This window comes from Heterocephalus glaber, unplaced genomic scaffold, assembly GCF_053883595.1.
Source record: "Heterocephalus glaber isolate CG9 unplaced genomic scaffold, H.glaber_assembly_v1.0 deba00000122, whole genome shotgun sequence".
Classification (NCBI taxonomy): domain Eukaryota; kingdom Metazoa; phylum Chordata; class Mammalia; order Rodentia; family Bathyergidae; genus Heterocephalus; species Heterocephalus glaber.
This window is the reverse complement of record NW_028258138.1, coordinates 16,591,232-16,600,329: the sequence shown is the minus strand read 5'-3', so window position 1 is coordinate 16,600,329 and position 9,098 is coordinate 16,591,232. Positions and strand designations below refer to the sequence as shown.

General features: G+C 34.4%; 1 long non-coding RNA gene across 3 annotated transcripts in view; it reads right to left on the bottom strand.

Annotated features, from left to right (window-relative positions):
* LOC110348610 (uncharacterized) overlaps positions 1-9,098 on the bottom strand; it is an 85,220-nt gene that overhangs the window by 19,923 nt on the left and 56,199 nt on the right. For all 3 annotated transcript variants that reach the window (XR_015452160.1, XR_015452161.1, XR_015452162.1), the window contains exon 3: positions 8,834-8,912. This is a non-coding gene — a long non-coding RNA (uncharacterized LOC110348610). The remainder of the gene's footprint in view (positions 1-8,833; positions 8,913-9,098) is intronic.

The window sequence follows — 9,098 nt, the reverse complement described above, 5'->3', positions numbered from 1 at the left end:
ACCCTCCAGTATACTTTAAATCATCTTAGATTATTTATAATACCCAATACAATATAAATCTTATGTACATATTGGTTATATTGTATCACTTAGGGAATATTGCCAAGAATATCAGTATATATTCTTCATAGATTCAATTTTTTAAAAAATATTTTTAATCCACAGTTGGTTGAATCTGTGGATGTAGGATTCAGGGGAATAGAGGGCTGATTATCTTTTGAAAGTAATAAATATTTCCCCCTCAGATCTTAAATATATCTAAAGTCACTGGTGGTGAACCTATGGCACATGTCTTATTTGCTTTTCTTTTCAGATAAAAGCTGTTAATGTATGAGTTGGTTTTTCTAAACTCACACTTCACTATTCAGGTTTAATTGCAGTGTTAGCACTTTTTGATAAATAAGTGGGTTTTGGATCACAGTTTGGGCATTGTCTCTAAAAAGATCTGCAGTTATTGGATTAGACCAGTTGCTTTTAAATCAGTTCCAGCTCTCAGATACTCAGAGACTACACTGAAAAGAGGGATAGCCAAGTCTTATTTTTTCATAACTGGCTCACTCGGTCAACTTGCACCAGACGGAATGGTGAATGTGAACAGGAGCCTACAGTTTCCATTATCCATTTTTTCTTTTTTGGCTTGTGTGTTCTAAGGGCTAGACAAAAATATCAGACCCTCTCTTAAAAGATTAGCTAGTTTTCATTTATTTTTGAGATTTTCTAACATGACATAACTATCTTGACTGGTTAAAAAAATTGTAAGTATATACTTTTTATTTTTGGAACTTAGACGATCATCTCATCATTGTTAATTCAAAGTCCTAAATCCTTATTATTCTGCACTTCAAGACATTCCTTGCCTTGACCCCATTCTGTGTCTCCAGGCTCTCCCCTCACTCTACTCCTACCTGACTGCCTCCATCCAGGGCTGTTGGAGCTGGAATCACTTCGTGTTCCACCCACCTCAGAGCCCTTTAAAAAACTACACACTTTTAGCCTCCTTTTAAAAAATTAAAAATGTGCATTATTCCAAAAGTCAAATTGTTCCAAAGGAGTTATGGAATTTATGAAAAAAATAAATTATCTACAACAAAGTTGATTTCTATTGATTCCCATTTCCCAGAGGTAGTGACTTTCACATCTTGTAGATGTTACTTTTCTAATACCATCTTCCATATTTCTATAAAACATGCCATATTCTTTGAGTTTTCATTCTAAGTGACATGATTGACCACCCAAGTTGAAAGATAGCTCTCAAAAGTCCATTGTTTTCCATCCACAGATGCATCCCCTACTGCTAATATTCATCCTACACCATTATGCACAATCTGAAAAGTCCAAAAGTAATGACTACATCACGTATTTATACATGTGTTAGTTTGAAGTGTGTTGTGTTTGACTTTATTAGCTTTTTAAAAAATATTTTGATTATTATGTCTAGATTTGCATATGGCTCTTATAGTTTATTCCAAAATTGTTTTACAAGAGGTATAAATCTTCAATTAATGTGTTCAAATGTAGTGAAGTTTTTTTTTAGTTCTTTTTGCTTGAATATTGGGCTCTGGAGTCTGTTATCTTTTTCCTTGGGTGGTCTGCACTTGGACTTTTTGAACCTTTGCCACCATAGACCTTCATCACAGACTCAGAGCCTCTTTCTTTATCCTTTATTTTTATTGTATCCTCTATTTCCTATATTCTGTGTGTTTCTCTTACTAGGTTTATTTCTTTGGTGAAGTGTGTACTCTTAAATTCCTAAACAGAGTATTTTGAGATTTTGATTTTTTCCAGTATTATCTTAGTTGTCCTTTGACTCTTGATAGCTATTCTCAGTACATAATTCTAGATTAGAAATGATGAGCAGATTTATTTCATTTCCACAAGTATTTTTATTGTTCTTAACATGTTTCCACTATTTTTACAGCCTCTTGTTATTACCCCAACAATCTCACTGTGGAACTCAACTACATTTTTTCAGACATGTTTTCTGTTGCATACATGTTTTTTTGTTCCTTTAATTAAAAAAAAAAACCTCACATTTACAGGTGAGAGTGCCACAAATGACTGGTTAATCTGTTCACTAGTTGATTTCCCTAGAGGGTGGTTTGGATTGGCTGCCATCTGAAGGAAGCCCCTAAGCTAGGTAGATGATTTCTCCAGAAATAAAATCTTCTTTATTATCTTTAAGTTATAAGCCAGCTTGCTGGTTTGGGAAGTTGTATATGGCAAGAGATCTAGTAAAGTTTTGCATTTCAATGTACAGATTCTTAAAATACCTAGAATTTCCCAAAATGATACTCTACTCTTAAATGTGACATGTGTCACTGAGTTCAATATTTCTTTTGTTCTCTACCATCTCATCTCATTTAATTTAATCTAGTTGTCTCCTATTGTTTGCATGAGGCACTCTATTAATAAATCGGTTAGAGAAAGAATTTAGGAACTAAACTGCATCTCATAGTCTAGCAACCAAATTTTATGTTTTCAAACCAGTAAATAACCCCAAATTAAAAGGTATCAATGCCTCAAAATTTTGAGAATCTATTGATTCTATAGCACAAATGATCATGCTTTGAAGTTACTTCCTAATAGGCTTTAGTTTCCCATCATCTCTTGTTGGTTTTTTAAGTATCGCTCATCCATCAGCTTCCCAGATTTAAAAACAGTGTTAATTCTCTTTCTCCTTTTTGTCCTTTCTTCAAAGTTCCATCATTTAAATTTTTACACTGATATGTAAGTGGAATTTTTGAAAGAAGTAGAACTAAATGAATTTCCAATCCACTGATGAAGCAAAGAGTTGTTTCTTCTAAAGAATAAACAAAATTGACAAACCCTTAGCCAACCTTATCAAAAAAAGAAAAGAAAAGGCCCAAGTCCAAGCAATTAGGAATGAAAAGGGTGAAATTACAATGGACCCAGCAGAAATCCAGAGGATCATCAATAACTAATTTGAGAACCTATATGCCAATAAGATGGAAAACACAGAAGAAATGGACAGATTTCTAGATACATATGCATTACCAAACTTCCAGTTATCATTTTAAAGTAATATACAAAGCTTCTTTACTAGAACCTTAGAAAATACTACAAAGATAAACAAAATGAGCCAATGTCACGTAATAAAGTCCAATAAATAACTAGCATAAGTATCTACAAAAGCTTACTAACTGTAAAAGAATAAGCGGTTGCCTAAAGATCATACTTTAAAATAATTTTCTATATTCCTTACTTTGATGCTTATAAACTAATACAGATCTGTACACATGTTACAATCTAAGAGGATAATACTGCAAATAAGTAAATGTTTTTTGAAGCCAACTAGCTATGAATGATAATGATTCATGAAATAGATGTTTACAGATACATGCCATACACTAGGCTAACTGCTGAATTAAATATGGTCCCTGACCTCAAGAAATAGCTCATGCTTTCTGTGGTGCAATATGATTTATTAACCTTGAGAATATTTGGAAAACACAAAACTATTCATCTGACTGACACTGCAAAGAATGTGTTCCCAATGTTCAAACAACAAAAATTATTCTAATAGTAGATACATCCTGTACCAAGCTGTTGAGTGGTTGTAGAATAAATGCTATTCAGTTGAAAATTCACATGAACTAAAAACCTACTATATATTAAATACTTTTTCCTACGTTCTTTGATCAATTAAACAGTCAAATAATGTAGATAAAATTGGTTTTCACATAGATAAGAGAGAATATAATTCTGAGTTAATAATAAGGAAAGCTAAATTATTTTGTGGTTACAAAGATTAAACTGTAGAACATCTACAACTTTCAGTAGGTTAAAATGAAAACAAAGTTTATTTTTCACTTGTATATTGAATGACTGATGAATTTATCATTCTAACTTGTGGTCCCTTACTTCACTATTGGTAATATTATTGATTGTGATAGAAAAAAGTAGGTAAAACCTTGCTGGATCTTTTCCTATGAGCTACTCCTGCCTGTAACTTACAAGGGTCATGCAAATCCCCTTCTGTCAGTATGCTAGCTTAGCAGTATATAGTGTATTAACTTGATATTAACAAACAGTTGTTGTACTTAGCCTGGTGAGTGCCTCCCAACCACAATTTAGAACATTCTGCCACACATGAGGAAGGAACCTTCTGTGTGAGCTGGTCTTACCATCCAACCAAGTATTTCCTAAATGGTGTCATCAGGCAAGGTATCATAACAACCTGTCTCTGGTAGACAGAAAGAAGAAACACACTGTGGAGGGGAATCTGGAGTTCCACATCTTCTGTAAGGGATGCAGAGGAGATGCAGAAGCAGGTAGGGGTGATGACAAGTTGTCTGTAGAAAATACAGTCCACTCAGGAAACTTAAACATGTTTTAAGCTCAAAAGAGCAAAAAGGAGTCCAAACATCCATTATGGGACAGTGTCCCATGACTTCAAGTTCAATATTATTGTCATCATGCCAATGTGTCTCAGACAGTGCCTTCTGGGGTGTTTTAATTTAACATTGTGTACTCCTTGATGCTGAGCAAGACACATTTTAACATTTTTGTGGTTTCAAGGAATAAATGGAAAAAACTAGTAAGGAGATTCTAAATTTTTCAGTTTTTCACTTTTGTTTTACATATTGCTTCTTAATATAGATGGATGAAAATAATCATGAGTTCAATAAGTGAGATATGAGCATGAAGATTATTCAGTTTATTTGACATACAATGGAAATACATTCAGATTTTCCAATAAGCCACATAATACAGTGATCTTTTGAATTTTAAACTAAGAATGCTGGTATTTATATCATTGTTTTTTGAAGAATAAGAGGGATTTTTTTGTTCTGTTTTCATTTTCTTTAGAAAAAAACATTGAAATTAGTACTAAAATATAGACAACTTACAAAGTTTCTTAGCTTTATGAAGACTGAAAATATCTAAGCCTTGTGACCCAGTGTTTTATTACATTTTATTTTACCCTGAAAGGCACCTCCTTTGTTAGAAAGCTTATCCTTTCAACAAAGGAAAGTCGCTGGCTGGTAATCTAATCTTTGAAAAAGAGCCTGGATTTTTCTGGCAACAAAAAAGAGAAAAGCAGTATTGGAAAAAATAATACTTGAAACTAAAAGCAGGAGGGGAAGGGGAAAAGAACTCCTTGAAAATAATTATGTCACAGGCAGTTTCAGCTGTTTAAATGCTTGGTACTGGGTGAAAGAACTTAACATTGTGGCATCTGTCCCCAGTCCCAAGTAGGGACCAGCCCAAAGTTCACCAACAGAGGAAGCCAGCCTCTAAAGATTTTTCTCTTTAAAGATATTTTTGGTTTTTACTGATGAAAGAATGTGTCATTTATTTTTTCTGACTCTTTTTAGAAATAAGAACAACAGCACAACATTTTTTATGGCTCTGGAATAGAGCTTGCCACATTTTTCTGATAGATGCAATCATGATGTTCAGGATCTGATTGGGTTGTTGTTGTTCTTGCTATTGTCACTGAGTGTCACACTGGCAAATTTTAAAAGCCTGTGAAGTTAGAAAATCAGGGGAGATGTTCCAGCTCTTCTCCAGAAGGAGGTTAAACTAGTGGTTTGGGATATGGAACCCTCTCTCTCGAATGAGATTTGTATTTAGTGAGACCCTAGGGTTTCTCCCAGCTTTAAAATTGTGCAATTCTATGAATCACAGAAAAACAGAGCTATTGCTATCAATTAATAGCAAATAGGATATCAATTAATAACAAAGTTAAAATGTGAGATTAGAGTCTTTTTTAAATTTGAAAGTGAAGGAACTTTCCAGAAATATTGAAGTTTTAGTTTCAAAGTCCTTTATCCTAACCCTGTTGACAGCATCAGAGCCTTATATTTGAGTTATTTCAATAGTAAAAGTACAGAAATAAACATCTCCTTGTAAGTTAGTGGAAGAAAATACCTGCTTTATGTCCATATATTCACATAGAGAGCTGTGTGTTATTCCTTAGAAAAGAGAGAAAAAATGATGACTGCAGATGTTTAAGACGGTGGCTATAAATCCAATGACTTATAAACAAGAACTGTGATGGGAATAAAACCCAATGTCCTTATAGGGAAACCTAGACATGCAAAGATTTGTACATGTGCCTTGCATTGTGGTTTGGTTAAAAGAAAAAACTTGTGGTGGTGCTAAAGAGTTTGCCTGTAAAATGAGACCTGAATGATGTCTGGCAGATCTGAAGCACAGGGACTGATCTGAGAGCTCTTGTGTTTACACTCCCGCAGTGATGGTTGTAAGCAGATCTTTCTAAACAAGGCAGAGCAATTTAGAAGGATTAAGAGATCAGAACCTAGAGTGTGTGCCACAATTTTCTTCCTTTCTAAACCTTCAAAAAATTAAGCTCCCCAAGCTGATAAACCTATAACAAAGGGATTTTGAAAAGTTCCTTTTAAGGAATTTGCTCCCTATGGGACATTGCTGCTTGTGACTTCAGTGTATAATGTTGATTCTTTTATTCCAAGCAGCTAATCCATTTTGGTTATTTTCCATGTAGTAGCAAACAGCTTCAATGAGGTAGCTCCCTGAGGCTGGGTAAATGGGCATATATGTTTTCAGGCCCATTTTTTTGTTTACATGTGTATGGAATAATGGGAAATGTCCTTCAGTTGTAAGTCATTCCTGTTTTGTTTCCATTCCAAGATAAATCTGGTTTTGGGGAAATTGTAATACAATGCTTAGTCACTATTGATTTATGTTGAAATATAAGAAAAACTGGAATGCTAGAGTCTTTTTCTTATGTCACCTTGGGAGTTCATATCTTAAGGCTGTCTTTCAGGTGAAATCACATCATGTTTAGTCCTTCAGCTACCGCATGGAACCAACACTCAAACTCTCATGTTCGCCCTATGGTAGAGAGAAATTTTAGCAAAGTGCCTTTTGATGTATGGAAAGAACACGTGTGTCTTGATACATTAAAGTAGACATAACCCAGAGGATAGTCATTCGTCCATGACAAAGCTATAGATCCAGATAGTTACATCACTGGGTGTTTTGCATTAAGTTACTATATTACTTAAAAGTTTTCCATTCTCTCTCTCTCTCTGTTTGTTTTCTTTGTTCTTTCTTTCACATAGGGTCATCCCAGACTCAAACTGTGGTAGTTACCTCTGATGTCACAAGGAGCTAGTTAGGTGGGCTTCAGTTGCTTTTCATTCACTACTTAATTTTTTTACCCTACCCCTGAGTGGTTCAGAGGCCTTTCACAACATTCTTTATTGCTGTCCTTGCTAACAGGACTACTTATCTCTTAGCATCCAGTGAGTAGTTACCTCTGGCATCCTTGTTCTATATTTCCAGTATTTTGTGGAAAAAAGTTAGTCTTGTTTTAATGAAAACATCAGCCATATTAACTATGAGCATAAAGACTGATTGGAAACTTATTGTCAATTTTTTTGCTTTGAAAACAATCTAATCAATAAAATATTTCTTGAATATAAACCATCGTCAGTATTTATTATCATTTGTAAAGTTAAAAACATTCTGTGATTAAATTCTGGTAACCAATGGACAACTGACTTATGGAACCTACTTTGTTAGGGTTTGCAGAAAAGAGAAAGTATTGCTACACAACTGGCATTGAATTATGTGGAGAGAGCTGGTGGGCTTCCCATCCCATTTCTTTCAGAGAGGGTAGTGGACTCATGGATATTGTAGCCATCATGGGAGATTGATGCCAGGCTCAAATTTTTTTCTACACTCAACATAAGACACAAAACTTTATCAAATGTGTATATCTCCACCATGTGCTCACAAACATCATTCCATCTGCTCTACCATAAAAGAAATTCATTAAAAAGTGAGTTAGGGTACAGTGTTTCAAGGGCAAGAAGTGGAGAAACAATAGAAAATCTCTCCCCAGAAACCATAATTAGATGCATTCAAAAACTAAATCTCTAATTAATGGATCAGAATCATTCTATCACTAGGTCTTGGAGCTATACTTGAATTTCAGTAAGACAGATATTGCCCCAATTTTCCTTCTTTGCCATAGAACTTTCTGTATTCTTTATGTTATGTATCTTCTTCATCACACCATTTTCAATTATACAAATTTTTATTTCATATTTTCAAGGTTTTAACATTTACAATCATCCAACAACCAAAAACCAATCAACATCCCAAATGTCAGATATAATTGTGTATAATTCCAGCCTCTTTGGAGGCTGAGGTGGAAGGAAAGAAAGTGTGAAGCTGGACTAGTGTGACAGTGTCTCAAATTTTAAAAATCAAATCAATAAATTAATATAAAAAGATTCAGACATAGCTCAGTGGTAGTGTATGGAAGGTTCAATCTTCAGTAGCACAAAAAAGTACTACTTTCATGATTAAAAAATTAAAAAGTTCCAGATTTTTGAAACTGATCAATAATTTTTAGAGTAATGCAAGCATCATCTGATTGGTAAAGTGAAAATCTGAGCCTCTATCACCTAAGTTGCATGTAGTGAGAAGAGCTTCAAAATTATTGCTCAGATGTCCTAATAGGTAAATTCTGGATGACTGACATCTGATGTTTTCCTAGGAAGTTAAAGATTTTGTAGTAAACTAGGGAGGATCTTACACTTTTCTGGGAGCAAGAATAGAGAGGAGTGGGTAAATGTAGCTCAACTAGGAAAGTAAGGCACCCCAAAACTACTGTTGTTCTTACCAAAGAGGATTTCCCCCAAAAAGGATTTTGTGTAGACTCCTGAAAAACTAGAGCACTATCATTTGCACTTCTTATATCAAATAAACTGAGTGGGCCCAGAAATGAAGCCACCAGGAATTCACAAAAATCTACATAAAATAATGAGTATGCTTTAAATATCTACCTAGAATAGAGAGTGTGGAAGTAACTTACAGTCAGACCAGTCAAATGAAGAATGCTCTGATCCTCCTTCGTCTTTCTGATATTTCAGCCCCAGAGGTTTCAGCAAGGACTGGAGAGTAGAGAAAGACATGAATGAGAAAGAAGAGAATCTCACTTGTCCACCTTTCTAGATGTAAGTTCACATTTAACAATAGCTCCAAATATTGGATAGCATTATTAGAAAGGAAGTCTTACCTTGGAAAAATATTAAATTGGTGCTTACTGACATTGTGAGTACTATGCTTTCAATGTGTAC